This window comes from Monodelphis domestica, chromosome 7, assembly GCF_027887165.1.
Source record: "Monodelphis domestica isolate mMonDom1 chromosome 7, mMonDom1.pri, whole genome shotgun sequence".
Taxonomy (NCBI): Eukaryota; Metazoa; Chordata; class Mammalia; order Didelphimorphia; family Didelphidae; genus Monodelphis; species Monodelphis domestica.
The window spans coordinates 90,870,489-90,891,201 of NC_077233.1; the positions used below are offsets into that span (position 1 = coordinate 90,870,489).

At 45.0% G+C, this 20,713-nt stretch overlaps 1 long non-coding RNA gene across 1 annotated transcript; it reads left to right on the plus strand.

The window, feature by feature from the left end:
• Positions 1–11,487: 11,487 nt before the first annotated feature.
• Positions 11,488–12,347, plus strand: LOC130455370 (uncharacterized). The gene is made up of 2 exons (XR_008913289.1): positions 11,488–11,575; positions 12,055–12,347. It is a non-coding gene; the product is annotated as an uncharacterized LOC130455370 (long non-coding RNA).
• Positions 12,348–20,713: the final 8,366 nt, after the last annotated feature.

The following is a 20,713-nucleotide window of genomic DNA, read 5'->3' on the forward strand; positions in this document are numbered from 1 at the left end:
ACTGTGAACATTTTCTCTGGTTGTTCCTAGGCTGGGAACTCGCTCCTTCCCTCCTCATCTCTTCTTCCTTCCTTCCCTGACTTTCTTCAAGTCTCAGCTAAACTCTCATCTTTTTCCCAGTCTTCCTCAATGTTAAGGTCTTCCCTCTGAAACCCCCCTCAGCTAATCCTGTCTCCATCTTGTTTATGTAGCTGTTAGCACGTTGGCTCCTCCACTGGATTATGGACTCCATGAGAGCTGGAACTGTTTAGCCTTTTTGGCTTTTCTTGGTCATTCGCAGAGACTCCACTGTGCCACACCCGCTCATTCTGGCTCCAGAAGGAAAGTGGCTTCTTGCCCACTTCTGATCACGAGGGAATTCGGTTTATATTATCTGCCCTTCCAGATCTCTCCCGAAAGAATTCCTTTTTCATTCTGAGCTCCTCTGGGCATACGAGAAAGAAGGCAGAGTGAAACACAGGCTCCTAGGGTGGGACTTTTGGCACCCAAGTGTGGTCTCTAGAGTTTGAAGACACATTTTTTTTTAACACTTAAACCTTTCAAATTAAAATCAATACTACGCACTGGTTCCAAAGCAGAAGAGTGGTATGGGCTAGACAATGTGGGTTAAGTGACTTGCCCAAGGTCATACAGCTAGGAAGCGTCTGAGATCACATTTGAACCCAGGACCTTCTATCTCCAGGCTTGACTCTCTATCCACTCTGCTAATACTAGATGCCTCCTCCAGGTTATTTTTCTTACCCTGATCCCTGTAATAAATGCATGAGGAACTCTCTCCTCATCATTTTTAGAGAGTTCCACATTTGTCAGGGTCCTTCCTCAAACACAGCCTCTGGATCTGAACCCAGTGCTCATGATGTAGGCTGGGCAAGGCAGAGGATGACATAACTAGCATCTCCCTCATTGTTGATCCTATGCTTTAAAAAAAAACACAAAAAAACCCCCTTACTTTCCACCTTAGAATCGATACTATGTATAGGTTCCAAGGCAGAAGAGTGGTAAGGGCTAGGCAATGGGGGTTAAATGACTAGCCCAGGATCACACAGCTAGGAAGTGTCTGAGGCTAGATTTGAACCTGGGACCTCCCACCTATAGGCCTGTCTCTCAATCCATGGATCCTCTACCTAGCTTCCTCCTAACTCTTAAACTTTGTCTAGTTGCCCCTAGTTACTAGAGTATGGACATGGGATTTTCCCAATGCCTCTTCTAGACCATGGATAGTGTGCTGGATTTGGAACTAGGAGGACCTGGGTTCAAATCCCATCTCTGACAGCATTTTATATACCACCTTAAAGTTTACAAAGTACTTTGCACTAATTTGATCTCATTTGCTCTTCACAAGAAGCCTGTGAGTTAAATGCTATTATTATCCCCATTTTACAGTTGAGGAATCTGAGGTAGACAAAGCTCAAATGACTTTTCCAGGGTCACATAGCTAGGAAATGTGTGCAGCTGGATTTAATTTTTAGATGAACAGAGAAGTCCCAATTCCAGGTCCAGTATTTCATCCACTGCCCCAGCTAGCTACTCAGGAATGATGTCTATCAATCCCTTTAACATTGAAGTTTTTATGATCAGCTGCTATTATGAACAGTTCCCAGAAGCAGCCTTTCAGGAGCTGAGTGTCCTGGACAGCACCGGCGCCCAGGGTGGCTGGGAAAGGAGGCTTGGCTGGACAGAGGCTGAGGGTCACCGGCTGCTGGGCCATGGAGAGCAGCAGCAATGGGGGGGGGGGAGGCAGAAAAAAGGAGGCCCACTCCATCTCCCCCCAAGCCCTCCAGCGATCATTTTAATAGCTATCCTCTAGACAATGACGCTCCCCATTAAACTGGAAATTTGGGCTTAGCTCTGACCCAGCTCTGGTTGGAGGCTGCCCTTAATATCAGCCTGTTCATTCCTCATTAAGATCTTCCCGAGCCCTTTTATGTGCCTGGCTGATCCGCTGCTCTGTGCCCAGAGACCCAGAGGAGTCGAGGCCTTCTAGTGGGCAAGATGGGGCTCCACCAGGTGCGAAGGGCCGGCTCTGCCCCTCATTAGCTCTGCCTTTGCAGATCCCAAGATTGGGGAGGGGCTGTTCTCTTTCAGAGAAGGAATTCCCAGCCGGCCTTCCACAGAGGAACACCTGTTCAGCAGCTGGGGGGGGGGGAGCAGGAGGGACCCAATGGGTCCCCCTGAGCACTTGCCATTGGCTTCAACCACCTCTCTGAAGGGCTTTGAGTTCAGCCCACGGGTGGTGATTGATTTAATAAAGTTCTTAAAGCTCCGAGCAGCCTCATTTAATTTTAATTAGTACACACTCCCCACTCGACCACTTTCCTTGTGAACAAAAGAAATAAGGAACTTGGGAGTAGAGCCAACCTGGGGTCCAGGCCTTCCTTGGAGGTTTCTTCTAGCTTCCAGCCTGTAATGACTGACTTCCCGGCCCCACTTTAGGGGATGGAGGGAACCCTTTGGGGACAGGGAATTAGGAGCGGTACTAAGACGAAGGGAAAGGGGCAGCGACGTGGCCCAGTGAAATCCTCAGGGATCCTGTGTGGGTTTCATCTCCAATAGATTTCTATGTAGAACCTGTGGGAAAAGTATAATTATAATGATATATGGCGTTAAACCTTAAAATTTTTTTATCAAACCCATACCTTCTTTTTTGGAATCAATACTAAGTATTGATTCCAAGGCAAAAGAGCAGTAAAATCTAAGCAATTGGGGTTAAATGACTTGCCCAGGGTCACAAAGCTAGGAATCGACTGAGACTGGATTTGAACTCAAGATCTCCCTTGTCTCTAATCGTGGCTCTCTATCCACTGAGTCACCTAACTGCCTCTCAGTATTTTTTTAGGTTCATTTTTCAAAGATTTGTGGGCAGGCAAGGCTGTTCCCATTTTATAGGCAAAGAAAGTAGAGGAGTAAAAGACTTGTCCAGGGGTCACAATGTGTGTGAACCCACGTCTAGGGTTTGGCCTGTTTTAGGAAGGATTTCAAGAAAATAAAGTCTACCCAGAAGAAAGAGAACAGGATGTCCTGAGACTGGCATCATCTGCGGATGGATGGAAGGTTGTTTAGTCTGCAGAAGAGAAGACTTCATTGGAGGCACAGTCTTTGTCTTCCAAACATCTGAAAGGCTGCCGTGGGGAAGGGAGATTAGATGTCTTCTGTTTGACCTAAGAAAGCTGTCTGAACCCAGCAGCAGTGAGCTCCTCTTTGCCCAGAATTCTTCAGTTGGAGGCTGGATGACCATTTGGTAGGACGCTGGTCAGGGGTTTGAGTTTGACTTGATGGTCTGAGGTGTCTTCTAACTTTGAGTCTGTAATTACTGACTTCCAGACCCTACTCTAAGGGATACAGGAGACCCTCTGGGGGCAGGGAATTGGGAAAGGTACTAAGACCAAGGGAAAGGGGCAGTGAGGGGGCTCAATGAATAGAATGCCTCGGCCTGGAGTTGGGAGGACCTGGGTTTGAATCTGGCCTCAGATACTTCCTAGCTGTGTGATCCTGGGCAAGTCACTTACCCTCAATTTGCCTTTGAGTTGTTATTGAGACAGAACATAAGGGTTTAAAAAAAACAACAACAAAGGAAGGGGGATTCGAAGTAATTGAGGAGGGGCTTAGTGAATTGAGAGCCAGACCTAGAGATGGGAGGTCCTAGGTTCAAATCTGGCCTCAGACACTTCCCATCTGTGTGACCCTGGGCAAGTCACTTGATCCCATTGCCTAACCCTTACCACTGTTCTGCCTTGGAACCCATACACAGTATTGATTCCAAGACAGAAGGCAAGGGTTAAAAAAAAAAAGAAGTAATTGGGAAGAGTGAGCAAAGGAAAAATGTCATGTACCCAGTCTGGCTTTGGGATTCTAATCCCAAATTCAACAAAAAGCCCTTAAAAGTTCTAAAATAGGAGGGGAATTTTGGACATGTTGAATTCATCATCTTTGCTTCCCTTTGTTGTTGTTTAGTCTTTTCAGTCATGTCTGACTCTTCGTGACCCCTTTTGAGGTTTTCTTGGCAGAAATACTGGAGAGGTTTGCCACTTCCTTCTCTGGCTCATTTCACAGATGAGGAAACTTAAGGCAAATAGAGTTAAGTGACTTGTCCAGGGTCACATGACTAGAAAGTGCCTGAAGCCAGATTTGAACTCAGAAAGACAAGTCCAGTGCTCTATCCACTATGCCACCTAGATGTTTCTCTAGCAACTATCCTATAGCAGGAGCTTGATAGATGCTTGGTGATTGAATAATTGATTTGTACTCCTATTCCCTGAGTGTCCAACCCATCCCTGAGTCCCTAGCTTCTCCCTAAACTTCCATCTGCCTCATATAGCTCTCTTCCCTTCTCCTGTTATCTATGACAGGAGTGATGAACCAAGCTCAGGGGGTGTCCCTTAAAGAGGGAGTCAGAGAAACAGCTCCTGCCCTCAGGGAGACGTGGTTTAGGAGAGACAGAGGAATAGCAGACCTGGACCTTGCCCTCTGTGAGCTCTTAGTCTAGGGGAGACAAAAGAGGAGGCGCCTTCAGGGAGGTTCCATTGGGGCAGCTGCCTCTCTCCAACCCAGGATATGGCCTGTCTCTTCAAGGATCCTTCCTCTTTCCTCAACAGTGTCCCAAGGCACATCCTTTGGTTTAAACTCAAGAAGTGAGAGGAGAAAGCAGCCAGGTATCCCAGTGGACAGAGCACCAGGACTAGAGATGGCCCCAGACACATCCTAGCTGCGAGATCCTGGTCAAGTCACCTAGTTCCATTTGCCTAGCTCTTACTGCTCTTCTATCTTAGAAATGATACTAACACAGAAGGGAAGACTTTTTAAAAGCCGTGATAATTAGGGGAATATGGGAGGTTATGTCTGGCAGGGGTACTCAGAAAGGGAGAGAAGCTGGCATCATATTCTCAAGTTCCCTGGTCCAGTGAGACAAGAGGAAGCCCTCCCGCCTCCTCTCTCAGCTGTCACTGGGTAGTTATGGCAGCAAGATGTCTAGAAGGATTCCAGGACACACACATACTCACACCTGAACTGCCTGTGCTGTCTGCACGTAGGCTGGCTCATAGTCTCCCCTAATTCAGCCTCCTCTCCCTAGGAAATTGGACAGACTCCAGAACTCAGCACGATTCCAGGCGAGCTGTGGGGCTGCGGGAGGGGGCATTTAGGCAGAGAAACAGAGAAAGCCCCCCTTTTCCCTGGCGAGTGTGTCACGCAGTATCTGAGGGACACGTGCAAAGGGGGTGTGTGCTGGCATGGGGCCCTCAGCTGGAAAGGGGGGCTACCATCGCAGCAGACTCCCCGTCTGTCCCATCGGTGACCGCAGCTCAGAGACAGCTTCCCTGAACCACCCAGTCTGAGTGCCCTCTCCTCATTTCCACTTGTTAAAGTCCCGTCTGTACTTCAGGGGGTCTGCTCAAGCATTGCTTCCTCCAAGAAACCTTTTCTGATTCCTCCAGGGCGGCACCATCCCTTCTTCTTCTGTTTCCATAGCCCCAGCTTGACAGCCCTCAGCACGCACTGCCTTCCACATTCGTTGTTGTTCAGTTGTTTCTCAGTCGTGTCTGACTCTTTGTGACCCCATTTTCTTGGCAAAGATACTAGTGTGGTTGGCTGTCTCCTGCAGCTTGAGGCTTTCTTGGCAAAGATAACAGAGTGGTTTGCTATTTCCTTTTTCAGTTCATTTTACAGATGAGGAAACTGAGGCCAACAGGGCTAAGTGACTTGCCCAGGCTCATACGGCTAGTAATACACAGACTTGAGTTGTTCAGTCACTTTCAGTGTCATCCTAGGCAGGACCCCATTTGGGGTTTTCTTTGCAGAGATACTGCAGTGGTTTACCATTTCCTTTTCCAGCTTATTTTCAGACAAGGAAAGGGAGGCAAACAGGTTAAGTGACTTGCCGAGGGTCTAGTAAGTGTCTAAGGCTGGATTTGAACTCAGGGAGATGAATCTTTCTGACTCCAGGCCCAGTGTTCTATCTACTCTGTCATCTACACTGGATGGAGAGGTGTTTTTCTGTTTGAGTGTTCCTGCTGACCTATGAGTTCCCAAGGGACGAGACTTGAATCTCCCTGTCTTTGCTATAGCATCAAACTCTATCCATGAGGAGGACTCTAGGGGTTCAGTGGATAGAGAGCCAGGGCTGGAGATCTAACATCTGAGTTCAAACCTGAACTCGGACTCTTCCTAGCGGTATGACCCTGGGCAAGTCACTTAACCTCATTTGCCTATCCCTTACTGCTCTTCTGCAGTGGAAGGATACTTAGTATTGATTCTAGTAAAGGTTTATTTAAAAAAAACAACAATAATAAACTTTATACATGTGCCAACAAATCAGCAAATATATATCAAGCTCTTACTTTGTGCCAGGCAGGGCAGTGAAGTGGTGTTAACCCTATTTGACTCAGTTTCCTTATTCCATAAAATGAGCTGGAGAAGGAAATGACAAACCACTACAGTATCTCTGCCAAGAGAATCGATTTAGACCCAGTTGAAACAATTGGCACATTGCCAGGCATCTTGTTAGCTTCTGGGGATATAAAGTCAAAAGCACAATAGTTATTGCCCACAGGGAGCTTTATTCTCTAATCTAAACTTGAGCCCTTGGTGTCAATCTCTCTCTCTTTCTGTGAAGACTTCTACCGCTACTCTCCCCTCAATTCTTAAGTGTATGTAAAAGGGCATGGCTTGGAACACAGTCCAGGAAAGGGGAAGGATCCTTGAAGAGACAGACCGTATCCTGGTTGGAGAGAAGCAACTGCCCCAATGGGACCTCCCTGAAGGTGCCTCCTCTTTTGCCTTCTCTAGACTGAGAGCTCACAGAGGGCAAGGTCCAGGTCTGCTATTCCCTGTCTCTCCTGGACTATGTCTCCCTGAGGAAGGACCTGCTCCTCTGTCTTTTTCTTTAAGAGTCACCCCCTGAGTTTGGTTCATTTCCCCTGTCATAGATATCAGGAGAGGGAGAGAGAGCTATATGAGGCAGATGGAAGCAGCAGGAGAAGCTAGGGACTCGAGGAGGAGATGGACACCCAGTGAAGGAATGGAAGATCCAATCAATTAACCAATCAACAAGCATTTATGAAGATCCTGCTCCTTAACAGTTGCCAGAGAAACAAAGATGACTCAGAGTCAACATGTCCAGAAAGTAATGTAAGGGGGAAATGGCATTAATTTTAAAAGGGTTGGACTTAATTATTTAAGAGTGTGGCTGCCAGGAATTTAATTAATTCCAAAGATATTTTATTTACAAAATGTAGAAAGAGTAAAGTAAGAAATCAGAGAGAGGATAAGGTAAGATATCTAGCCTAAACACTAAGTAATTTACTCCTAGCCCCTGGGCAGGGAGAATTAGTTCTTAACCGGAAGAGCCTTGGTCCTTGTAGCCAAGGCCCTGGGGATGCAGGGAATCTCTCTCAAGAGGACAGGTCTCTCCTGAGGTTAGTCTTGTCTGAATATCCAGCAGTTAAGAGTCAGCTTTTCACTCACCACGTGAGAGTCTAAAGGAACAGGGTCTCAGGTCCAGTCAGCAGATCCTTCTGCCCCTCTTCACCAGCCTCAACTTGAAAGCATGAAGAATTGAACTCCTTCAGGAAGTTGTCACTCCCTTTTAAAGACATTTTCTCTTGGATCACTTCCTACGTCTTCCCCTAATTTTACATCTGCCAATCACAGTTGATGCTCGAGGCTCTAGGACTGCCCAGAAGGCAGTCAGTTGATTCTGGTTCTTCACCCACTATTGCACACATGGGTCACAGACCTCCCACTCAAAGATTAAGTGGGATATTTATACTTTTGGTGATTAGATCTTAAAATGGCTGATCTCCATACTCAGCTTTTAAGTAGGGCATTCTAAAATTAGTCAGGGGTTACAATTTAATCTTCACAATCAGGGGAGAGTTAATTAATTTCATTGTTATAATCAAGGGAGAGTTAAATTTAATCTTCACAGTAACTATATCCCCTTTTAGGATGTGTTTTTTTAACCCTTACCTTCCATCTTGGAATTAATACTATGTATTGGTTTCAAGGCAGAATAGCAGTAAGGGCTAAGCAATGGGGGTTAAGTGACTTGTCTAGAGTCACACAGCTAGGAAGTGTCTGAGGTCAAATTTGAACCTTGGCTCTCCCATCTCTAGGCCTGGCTCTCCATCCACTGAGCTACCCAGCTCCCCCCACCCCATTTTAGGGCTTTTAAGACTCTTGCTAGCCTATTTCTAGCCTATTTTCCAGGTTGATTATTTAATACCCCCCCCACTGGCTCTTTGATACAACCAGAATCTCCTACTGGCTTTTTTCCATACATGAATGACATTTCATCTCCCCCCCTACACACCTTTGTATAGATAGTCTCCCCAGTTTAGAATGCCTTCTTAGCTCTGTCTCCCTCCAAGTTCTTTTCAAGATTCATCATGCCCCCTTCTTTAAGTGGCCTTTCCTGATTGCCCATTATGACTACTATCCTTCCTCCCCCCTGTCCAACTGGTTTTGAATTTAATTTCTATGTATCTTCAGCTGCCTCTGTCATATCATTGTATTTTCTATTTAGACCCCTACTCCAATTAGATCATAGAATTCTTTTAATTTAATTTTTAATTAATTAATTTAGAATATTTTTCCATGGTTACATGATTCATGTTCTTTCCCTTCCCCGCCCCATAGCCAATGGGCAATTCCAATATGTCATTGTAGATCATACAATTCTTAAGGATAGGCACTAGAGTTTATGTTTGTATCCTCAAGGTGGAACAGAGTGGAACACTTGAAAAATGTAGATTGAGAAGATATAAAAGCAAAAATATTAGTATAAAAATATATTTAAAGAGAAAAGAAAAAGAAAACCAAGGTCCTACCCTCAAGAAACTTATCCTCTAGAGGGGAAATCACACATGGGCACAGAGAAGTAAATGCCAAACATATACAAGGCAAATTTTCAGCAAAGGAGGTGGGGCTGGGGGAATGGGCACTAGAAGCCCAGAGGGACTACGGATCTAGAAAAGCTGACACCTGGCTTGAACTTTGAAGAACGGAGGAACATTTAAGAGGCACAGATAAGGAGTGAGAGCATTCTAGGCATGGGGACAGCCTGAACAAACACATAGAGGGAGAAGATGGAAAGCTATGTACCTGGAATAGCAAGTGGGCCAGTTTGGCCAGAGTGCAGCAAAGGGAGGAATGGCAACAAGCCTGGAAAAATAACTGGGAGCCCCATCATGAGGGGTTTCAAGCCCAAACATAGGAGTCAGGTTGTATTTTATCCTTGAGGAAATATGAATTGGCTGTGAGTTTTCTGAATGGGGGTTCAGGTCTATGACTTGGAAATTTCGGACAATGGATGAGAGAGGGCAGAGGCTAGGTTGGTGAGGGGATGGTGGGCATGGTGAGGCACAGAGGGATTTAGTGGAGAGGGTGGTGGTTCAGTGAGGGGTTAAGGACTCCAGGGAAGATTTTTTTGGTCAGAGGAGGGCTGGTAGGCTGAATGAGGGGCAATGGGGGCTTAGTGAGGAGTATGGTCATTCAGGGAGGGTATGGGAAGGGCTCAGGGCAAATAGGAGAAATCAGTAAGAGGGAGAGGCTTTAGGCAAGGGAGAGCTCTAAGAGACAAAACAGAGGATTCAGGGGGAACACAGTTTCAAATGAACAAAAGTAGGCTCAGTGATGTGATGAGGGCTCAAGGAAGACATGGAGGGCCTGTAAAGGAACAGGAGAGCTCAGTGAGCAGGATGGGGGACTGAGGGAGGGAGAAAGAAGGAAGCACATGGAAAAAAACCTCTGCTCAAGAACAAGGTGCATTTTTGGTTCATTTTCTGGGCCATGCTGGTCCCTGCAGGCTCTGCAGTTCACCCCAGGGGAAGGGACCCAATTAAGACCTTTAAGAGGGTGGGGGTTGGCAGCACATCACTGGAGCTCATGGGACCTGGCTGTGCAGGGCTCCCACACCTGCTGCTGACAGCCCTCCTCTCTTCTCTCCAGAGGCCAGCATTTGCCTGTCAGACCCCATCAGAAGCGATTTAAGTGTACTGATGGTCCTGCCTCTGGTCTGTGGCATCTTCCTGGGGCAGGAGAAGGGGATCAGTTGGAGGAGGGGTTGAATGCCCTAGAGATGGATCAGGAAGAGAACTGGAGAAACTGGGCACCATCAAGCAAGAGGCCTCCTCTGAATCCCAGGAGCCCCAGGGCTGTTACCTGGGGCTTAGAGATGGCTCAGAAACTTTCTGCTTTTATGTGTCAGTCCTTAGGCATGATGAGAGCTGGGAAAGGCCTCAGAGGTACTCTGAGCTCCTCTAGGGACAGGAGAGGTTAAGAGTCATAGTAATAGCTCCCACTTACATAGAGCTTTACTGTCTACAAATGTCTTGCTCACAGCAGTGAGGTAGGTTGAACAAGGATGATGATACCCATTTTATAGATGTTCAAGCTAAGACTTCTAGAGGGGAAACAACTTCTCCAAGGTCACACAGCTATTGACTTTTGAAATTAAGGCCATTTTTTGTGACTCCATGCGCAGGACTTTACCCCTCGGGAAGCTAGTAACCTCAGTGGGCTGGGATAAGGAGGTTAAGATACCTTTATTCACTCATTTATTTATTATCACATAGAATTGTTTATTATATTAATAATTTACAGATAAAACTGGCTCAGAAAAATCAAGTGACTTTCTCATAGTAACACAAATACTAAGTGTCAGAGCCCAGACTGGCATGAAAGTATTTTGACTTTACATCGAGTGCTCTTTCTACTGAGCCACATTTTCTATGATACCTTTGAAATGTCTTAATCCAACCCCTTTGTTTGGCAAATGAAGAGACTGAGGGTCAGAGAGGGGACTCTCTGCCCCAGGTGACAAAGGTGGTGAGTGTCAGAACTAGGATTAGAATCTACATTGCCTGCCTCCTGGATTCTTTCCATCATATTTGGGGAAGCATAGAAAGAGGAAAAAGCTGTCCATGCCATACTGCCTTATATCCCTGGGACTTAGCTTTCCTTATCTGTCAAATGGGGATCCTAAAGGATCATAGATTTAGAGCTGGAAAGGATCTTAGAAGACACTCAGTCCAAGTTCCTCATTTTACAGATGAGGAAAATGAGGCACATAGATTAAGTTACTACCCCAAGGTCATATAACAAGTATCTGAGGTGAGATTTGAACCCAGGTCTTCCTGATTCCGAGTGCCCGATCCACAATGTTATTTTGTTGTTGTTAGTCATATTTCAGTCATATTTGACTCTTTATGACCTCTTGTGGTATTTTCTTGGCAAAGATACTGGAGTGGTTTGCCAAGTCCTTCTCCAGATCATTTTACAGATGAGGAAACTGAGGCAATCAGGAGTAAGTAGCTCCGCTGTGGTCATACAGCTAATAAAAGTCAAAGGACAGATTTGAACTCAGGAAGAGGGGTCTTCCTGACCCCAGGCCTGGTGTGATATCCATTATGCCACCTAGCTACCCAACCACTATGTCATAATGCCTGCCCATCACAGTCCTAAAACCTGCCTTCCCAGCAGAGTTACTGTCCGGATGAACTGAGAAAATGGCAGAGGAATCATAGGAAGGACAGTTTCTAGGCACCCTCTGCTCCCTGGTCAGCTGTGTGTGGCTGAGGAGGTGGGGTACTCTCTGTCAAATGGCAGGATATTACCCATCTCGAGTCAACCTCCTTCCCAGGGATGTGGGCAGGAAGAGGAGGAAGGTTTGGAGCCTAAAGGTCTTTGAAGCAGCATGCACTGTGGTTTAGAATAACCAGAACATAAGCATGAACCCAAGCACCCTGCCTCCCAGTCCCATAACCTCCCCTGCTTGGGTAGCTGCCCTGTGCCACAACTCAATTTGCAGCCCTGCCAATGAGGAATAGCTCTGCAGGGGATGTGAGGGAAGGCAGGCATTTCCAGAAAATGTCATTACTTTTGAGTAAATCAGAGCTGATGAGCAATAGGAAGCAAATGGATTTAGATATCCCCCTTCCCACTTTCTTGGAAGGCCACAATGGCAGCTGGGACGGTCTTCTCATCTGCAAAATGGAGGGGTGGGATTAGATGGTCTCTAAGCTTCCTCCCAGCTCTAACATTCTGTTTTCTCTGTTTTAGAGTCTTTCCCTGCATGAAAACATTCCTTTTTCTATGTTCTATTTTCTAAAGTCCCTCCCAGCTCTAAAGAATCTCCCAGCGCTGACATTCTGTGACTATGTCATTCCTTTGAGAACACTTGACTGGAAGACTGAGGGTGGAGGCAGGGCTGGAAAACATGTTATTGTGGAAAGTGCTGGATTTCAGGGAAGCTAGCTACAAAGCCCAGCTCCCTATCGCCTGTTTGGTCTCAAGTTGGTCCCTTCCTTTCTCGGAGACCGTTTCCTCCTCAATAAAACAATGAGGTTGAACCAGATGATCTCCATGATCTTGTGCAACTCTCAGTGCTAAGAGTCTGTAAACTAGGGGTGTTCAGGGAAAAGTAGTCACTGGGTGAGTAGGGAACCCAATCCCCAGCCCTTCTAAGAGGATCCTCTGTTGCCCCACTCAGGGGGAGGCTTTAATTGTTCAGCCATTCGGTTGTGCCTGACTCTTTGTGACTCTATATTGGGTTTTCTTGGGGGTGGGTACATATATCAAAAAGCAATAATCCCTGGCCCCTGATTTTACAGAGAAGGAAAGTGAGGCCTAGATCAGTTAATGACCTTCCCAATGAACCCTACAAAGGAAAGGGTCATGTAGACTGTAACTTGGTCCATGTAGTTTTGCCAAATCATGGAGGGGGGATCCCTGTCTATCTTCTTTATTCTTTGTTCCAAGCAATGGCCTTTTGTGCAAGGAAGAGATATATTGGGAAATAAAAGTGATATAAAACCACCAGAAATATTTTTTAAAAAAGGAAATCAAAATAAAATATGGAGCCTAGAAGTAGGCACAGTTGTCCAGATATGAGCTAGAATTCAATCTGTAGTTCAACTCAAGTCTCCTCATTGTTGGTCCAGTGCTCTTTTCTACCAAAATAAAACTATTTCCAAACTTACTTCACATTACTCTCTTGCATATAATCTTCTAGCCCCAGTGGTATATTTGCTTTTCCATGCATATACTATCTCCTACCTCTATGCCTTTGTACAAACTATCCCCCAAATCCTCCTCACCTCTGCCTCTTGGAATCCCTAACTCCCTTCAAAGACTCAGATGTCACCTCCTTTCCTGCTTCCTTCAGTTGTTGTTGTTTCCCGTCCCCTCTACCCCAACCATATAGTCCCCCCCCCGTATATTTTGCTTTGTACAGGTATTTTCCCCCCTCTGCCTTATAGGCAAGGACTATCTTTATTTTTATCTTGTATTCCCAGATCCCTAACAGTGTCTGACACACAATAGGAATTTTGTAAATGCTTGTTAAGTTGAATTAAAAAAAAAATAGATAGGTTAGATAGGCAGAAAAATGTGGGAAGGTATCCTAGATGGGACAAAAGGTGTTAGCAAAAGTTCAGAGGTAGGAAAGGATAAGATGTCTAGATACAAGTCTATCTGGAGCAGAGTTCCATTTGGGGAGTGATGGAAAGGTCTGGATGCAAGGCTGACTTCAGTAATGGGGAGTCATGGATCACTTTTGAGTAGGAAAATGTCATAGATGGAGGGATGAATAAATCAAGATTATATAAGAGACTATGTGGGAGGAATTTGAGGAAGAGAGACTGGAAACAGAGTAGTGAAGAGGTGATTATAACTATCCAGGCAAGAAGTGAGGAGGACAAAGAATAGCTAGCTGTTTAATCAAGCCCTGGGTAGCCACCATACTATTTTCTTTACTTCACATGCCCCTCCCCTAGTATCTGCCATGTTTCCAGCAATGAGATTTTGTCACTTCCATACTGGGTGCCCTTTGAAGGTATGAGTCAGCTTCTCCTTATTCTCCCCCTAGAATGTGAGCTCCTAGAGGTCAAAGTCTGTCTCTATGACTTTGAGGAGGTCTTCCCCTGACTAGATGCTCTATGAGGACAGAGCCAGGTATTTACCATCTCTATTTTCTCAGGACGTACCAGACGTACCTATAACTGAGCATGGAAGAAGACAAACCAGCAACATGGACAGCACTTCGCTGATGAAACTGAAGGTTCAAGGAAGATGTGGAAAGGACACTGTGGAGAAGGAGTGGTGGGAGGTTAGGGTCTGGATAGGGAGGAGCACTGCCAGCCAGCTCTGGGGAGGCTCAGATGATTCACACCCTACTTACCAAAGAGATAGTGTCACTGGAGTCAGGTGCTAAAGGAGGGGAGAGACTGACTAGACTCTTTCTTCCTGGGGGAGTGTGAAAGAGTACAATGACCAGGGAGGGGACTCCTAAATTAATCTGGGGCATAGCTCTCAGGTCCCAAGTATGAGACTTGCCCTAAGGATAGGCAGAGCTACAAATCTGGATTCTGGAATTAAATCTCAGAATCCTCTCCTACCATGTTCCTGAGTCTTTTACTATCAAACAAACCAAAGTCCCCATCTAAGCTCTCAGGACAGATGAAGCAGGTGGTAAAGCCCTTCATGTATTGGCTTTGCCTCTAGGGTTGAGCCTTTTGAATTGGGTTTTGGTTTAAAAAAGGAGCCAAGGTCTCTGTCCCTAACCTTGTTTCTTGGGCTCTCCTCTATTCCAAGAAACCCCCACTCTGCAATCCCCACACTCACTAAGGTGGGAGCCCTGGAAGGAAGAAAGGAAGACTATGGAAGGAAAACCAAGGGTCAGAGGGTGAAGAGGCATGGAGCTATGGGTATCATTCAATTTAAATCCCATTTGCCCTCTCCCCACTCAATTGGTCATCTTCCCACAGCACTTCTCACAAAACACTCACAGAGCACTTGCCCCTCTTTGATGAATTCACATTTCGTGTATTGCAAATATGTATTTACCTCTTATTTCCCCTACTAACAGTGGGTTCCATGATTGTAGAGACCATGTTTTATAAGGAAATTTGGTGGAGTGGAAATCAGGCTGAATCAGAATACCTAGATTCACGACCCATGTTGCTCTGTAGATTAAAATTATCCTTGACATTGTATCCCCCCAGCAGAATGTAAGCTCCTTAAATACAGGGACTATTTTTTCCTTTTGTCTTTGTAACTCCACTATCTAGAACAAGCAAATTATAAGTGTAAATATAGTGATACCTCGGTTTTCATTGATAATCTAAAGGAAAATAATTGGGAAATCTGAAACCAACGAAAGCTCAGGCAATTATTTCCATATGAATCAATGTAAATCCAATTAATTCATTCTAGATGCTCCAAAATACATACCAAAAGCACATTTTATAGAAAATATAGTATTTAATACTAAAAATAAGAAATTAATATAAAATGCATATAAAAGTCTAATGTAAAGATAAATGAACATTTAACATGGCATTTAACTTTCTGAAGACTCTTCTTGGCATATGGAAGACTGTGAGGAGGGGAGAGAGAGGTTATTGTTTGGAAGGGGAATCCCCCTCCATAAGGATCTTAGGTATCAAGGCATTATCTGGAAAGACTTTGGAAAGAAGTTGACATGTAGAGGAGTTGTTACGTTAATCATGTCCCTCTTTTCAGCTGAGATACTATGGGAGAATTTCTACTTGACTGAGATGAGATGTCTCATTCCTAATGAGAGACCTCATTCATTTTGTAGTCAGGTATATATTCTCCTCCGTATGCTTCATCTGATTTTCGTTTGCTCTCTGTATGGATAAATGGATTTGTTTGCTTTTCAATAGATGTATTGCTCACACTGAGCAGGAGAACACATGGGTCACCCTTTGTTTTCACAAAATCAGAATCAAGGTCAAGTGGGCGCCTGACGAAATCTGAAATCCGAGGCAACCAACCAAGACAAAATTTTCACTGAAAAAATCAACAAAAACCAAAACCAACAATAACTGATGTCAATGAAAATCGAGGTGTTACTGTATATATACAATTGTTTATCATAAATATAACATGATTACATAATAATGTTATAAAATAATAATTAGATTTTAAATTATGTGATCTTGGAGAAGTTTGTTCACCTCTCTAGGGCTCAATTATCTCTTTGGTTAAAAAAAGGAGAGTGTCTGTCATAGGTGATCTTGGAATCACTTTTCTCTCTAAATCTATGCTCTATACTTTGTACCTTAGGAAGGACAATCTGGGAAGAATTAGGGAGAGCTCAGACACTAGAGATCTCAAATCCTTTCCACAGAGCCAGTGACACCATCATCCTTTAGCCTTTGGCCCAGGGGAGTAGGTTTACTTTCCATTATACCCCCAGGAATCTCAGCCTAGTCTCTCTACACAGGAGGCCCTCCATGGCTCTTCCCAGAAAAGTCAGTCTCAATAAGGAAATTGATTCAAATACCTCCTGAACTAGGGAGGCACTGGTGGAGGGAGCCAGGAGGACAACTTGTATTTCGCCCTGAAGAAGTCACTAAGAACAGGCTCCAAGACACTGAAGAAATTGCTGGTTCTCTAGTATCTTTCAGGGGCATCTCTGGGATCTGGAACTATGGCCAACAGTATCAACAGGCTCCTCTCCACCTTGGACAGCTCCTCCAAGAACTAATAGAGATTCCTGATGGAGGCATATTTTATTATGTGTTGGTATTACACAGTATACCTGAGTGCTTCCTGTCTTCCCCCTTTAGATCAGCAACTCTCTGAGGGTGTTGTCCCTTTTAGACAAAGGACTCCTCTTTAAACCTCGGCCCAAGGGTAGAGGTTGTATCTCCTCCTGAGACTAGGGGCCATGTCTTCTCTTTTCAGCCATTTACAAGACTTGTTAATTCTCCATACCCCCTCTCCCATATTTCCCTTCTGTTTGCTTGTTATATTCCATGTTATAATGGGACCTCATTGAGGGCTTGGCTTTCTTTTCACTCCCACAGCATTTAGCACAGTGGCACATAGTAAGCACTTAATGCTTGTTGACTGACATTGCTCTTCCCTAAATACTTGCTGCCTCATTAACTACTGTATGCAACCTTGGGTATGAATTTAAGACAGCTCTGACCTTTGTAATTTCCCACCCCCACCCCTCCTTTCTACTGGCTGGGAGGCTGGAGGAAGGGAGTGGGGAGTGAGAGCTACAGAACTGCCAGCCTTTGGAAGGTACCTGAGTAACATTCCCAGGAGATGAGAAGCATTGGTCCCCTCTCAATCCCTGGGGCTCACTCTACTGATCCCCATTGAAGCAGGAGAGGCATTAGAGGCTCCAGGATCCACATTTTCTCATTCTCTGCCCTCCACACCTCCTTTCAGACGCATCCCTGCTTCCTACCCCTCACTCCCCTGCAAGTGAACTCAGCTCTTTGAGTTGGAGAGATGGAGCCTGGGGGTTCCAAGCACTACATTCCTTTGCTACTCAGGTGAGCTCCTCCAAACCCCAGTTCATCAAGCTTCCTCCTAGATATGTGCCCTCCTCCTTCCCCTCACTCCCCCACAGGTGAGCTCAGCTCCCTGAGTCAAGGAAGCCACTGGCTAAATAGAGACTTGTTGAACTGAATTCTTCATCAGTGGAATTTTTGCAAAGCATCAAATATTTCCAGGGCTCTTGGAGAGCTGTGGTAAATCCCTTTAGGAAAATAAACGGAAGAATCTTTTGGAACAGTTCCATCCTGATTTCACATTTTGCACATTTGGATTCTTCAGAGCAGCTTTTCTTAAAGAGAAATCCCTTTGTTTCTGTCCTTGTTTGGATCCTCAGTTTCTCCCTTTGGAATCAAAAGAACCCTTCCTTTTTTCTGCAATGAAAAGCCTTTATGGAAAGCATCTTATTTTCTGCCCCTTAGTGTCAGCTTCCAGATTTAGAACCGGAAGCAAATTTAGGAGATCCTCCATCCAAATTCTTCATTTTAAAAATGAGGAAACTGAGACCATTAAGCCACTTCTCCAAAGAAACTGGGATAGCATCAGAGCAGATCTCCTGGCTTTGAACCAATGTTATTTCCACTATGTTGCCTCTTACTCCCTCTAGACTTCCTAGCATACAGGGATGGGGGAAGTGAACATTCCACAAAAGGAGGAGGAGACTGAGGTTTAAGGAAATTAAGAGAATGAATCCAGATTATTTAGGAATCTGCAGAAGCCAGGCATCTGGAATCCTGTTTTCTGAGGTGGAGATGAGTGGGGAGAAGGGTGCAGGTGGGCAATAGGGTCTTTCAAAGGACCAGACTGACCATCAAGGCCTCAGTTATGTAACTGCTGAGTCAAGCACAGAGCTACTATTCATTAAGAGGCTATTTTTATTCTGGTAACACATCCAGGCAGAGGGGGAACTGCCACACACCGGGAGGTTTAAAAAAATCTGTTATTTAAATTTCCATGCAGTTTTAAAGTTCAAATTCAACTACTGTAAACACTAGTCAGTTCTTCGTTTTAATGATGTCATTCAATTTGCAATTAATTAACATTCAATCAGCCTATTTGTCAAAATTCTGCTGCGAAAGAAAAGCATCTCACTATTGTCAGAATCCTGAAGCCTGAGGAGGAGATTCTTCCCCAGCTTTAGTCTCTGGAAATCTGAAATGAACAGTCTTCTCCCCAACTCCCAAATACAGACAAGGAAACTGAGGCACAAAGCAGACTGATTGGGGAAAGCAATGGCTAAATGACTAAATGGCCAGAATACTGGAAATCTAGCTCACAGCCCTGATCTTTTAGAGCTTATTTCTAACTCAGGCTTTGCAGAGTGCCTTGCACATAGCAGGAGCTTAATAAATGCTTGCTGGTTTGACTTATCAACTGGAAGACATAGCACTAAGCCCTGGGGCCTAAAAAATAAGAGCTTACCCATATCTAGGACTTGAAGGTCTACAAAGCACTTGTCTCACAAGAACCCGTGCAGTGGGTTGTGTGAGGATTATTACCTTCATTTTGTTGTTCTGTTGTATCCAATGCTTTGACTCTCCATTTTGAGAGGTTTTATTGGCAAAGATCCTGGAATGGTTTGCCACTGCCATCTCTAGTTCATTTACAGATAAGGAAACTGAGGCAAACAAGGTTAAGTGGCTTGTTCAGGGTCATACAGCATCAAGTGCCTGAGTCCCGATTGGAGTTCAGATTTTCCTGACTGCAGGCCTGGCACTCTATCTGACACACCACCTTATCTTCATTTTCTAGATGAGGAAACAGGTTCTGGGAGATTGAGATTTGGGGTTAGTTAAATGCTGGAAATGCAATTGAAATTGAAGTCTACCCAGATTCCAAGTTTAACACGTCTTTTATGACCCCATTTCCTTCTCCATTTCTAATACCTCACTGCCTAAAATGAGACCCTCCATCCCCCTCCAACTCACTTCCCTTCTCTAGCCAGATAGGATTTCCCACCATCCTCCACTTATTTTAGGTTTATTTTTGGCTTAGTGACTTTGTTCCCTGTTCCCCCTGTTGAAATACCTTCTTCCTACTTCCTATAATATTTCCATAAATTCAGATATTACTCTCAGGTGAAATTTCAAAAGTCTTCTCCCACTTCCAGCACACAGTAGCATCCCTTCTGTCCTGGAGCCCCAGTGTAATGGAGGGAGAAAAATGGAGTCCCCCACCACTGAATTCAGGACCAGAGCATGGTAGAGAAGGGATAGAGCCAAGAGGTGGAGAGAGGGGATAGATTGGTTTCCCTCTCTCTTTCCCTGGTAACCCTCACTCTGGTTGCCTTCAGAATCACAGGTTACTGTTCCCTCAGAGACTTGGTTGAAATAAAATACAAGAAGGACAGACAGCTTCTTTCTCTCTGCAGAGAGACGTATAACTTTCCTCCCCCCAAACTTCAAGTCTCCTTTCTTGGATACTATGAAGCAGGCACTTGATCTGGTAAACAGCTATTTATTCTAAAAGGAACACCTGAAAGGTAGGGCAAATGATTTGTGGGATAAGGTAATGGGAAGGTGGGAAATAGAAAGTCTCTAAATAGCAATTGGACCCCTTTTCCCCAAGTCCTGCAGGGTCCGGCTTTGCCTGCCTGACCCTCTGGGGTCAATTGTGAGAGCTGTCCTGATTCCTAGCTGTCCTAGCTATGATATCAAGTTCAAGGCTATCTAGAGGGATTGCGAGGAAATCTTGTGGTGAACAGCTTTCTGACAAAGTCCTATTCACTCTGGTTGTCTTCACTGGATACTGGGGTCAGGTTTCACAGGAGGATGCTCCAGGCTCAGAGGTTCACTCAGATCAACCTCCCTGATTGGCTTCCCTAAGAGAAGTGAGTTCAACTGTTTGGATCTTCTCAGTGTCTCAGTTCCTTCTCCAGAATTCTCTCTCCTTCCTGCCCTTCACCCACTCAAGATGGTCTTCCAGCATAAGTTTGCTTTCCTCTCTTACACCAGCCATAAGGAAAGTTCCCAAAGGATAGAACCTGAGTCTGTCAGGGCCTTTGGTCTTCCATGGGATGGGGATGGGAGATAGAGATCAGAAAAGACCTGCATTTGGATCTTTTCAGAGTCTGGACTTATCCCTGCCCCCAAACAAAGGAACATTGGACTTCAAAAAAGATCATTTCTTTTCTTTGGCTATTTCCTCATCTCTAGAATGAATGGGTTCCACTCCTCTCTACAGAACCTTTCAGGTCTGATAGTCTGTTCTAAGGTCCCTTCCTGCTCTGAAATTCTATGTTCTAAGGGCTCTTCTAGCTTTAAATCTTGTGATCCTATAAACATTTTTTCCTCTCCTTTTGGGTTTCCTGAACCTCTCCTCCTTCCACACTGCCCTCCCTAACACTCACATGAATGCCTCAGGCTGAGCTCTGGGACTCAGCTGGAGCTGGGAGTCAGAGCCC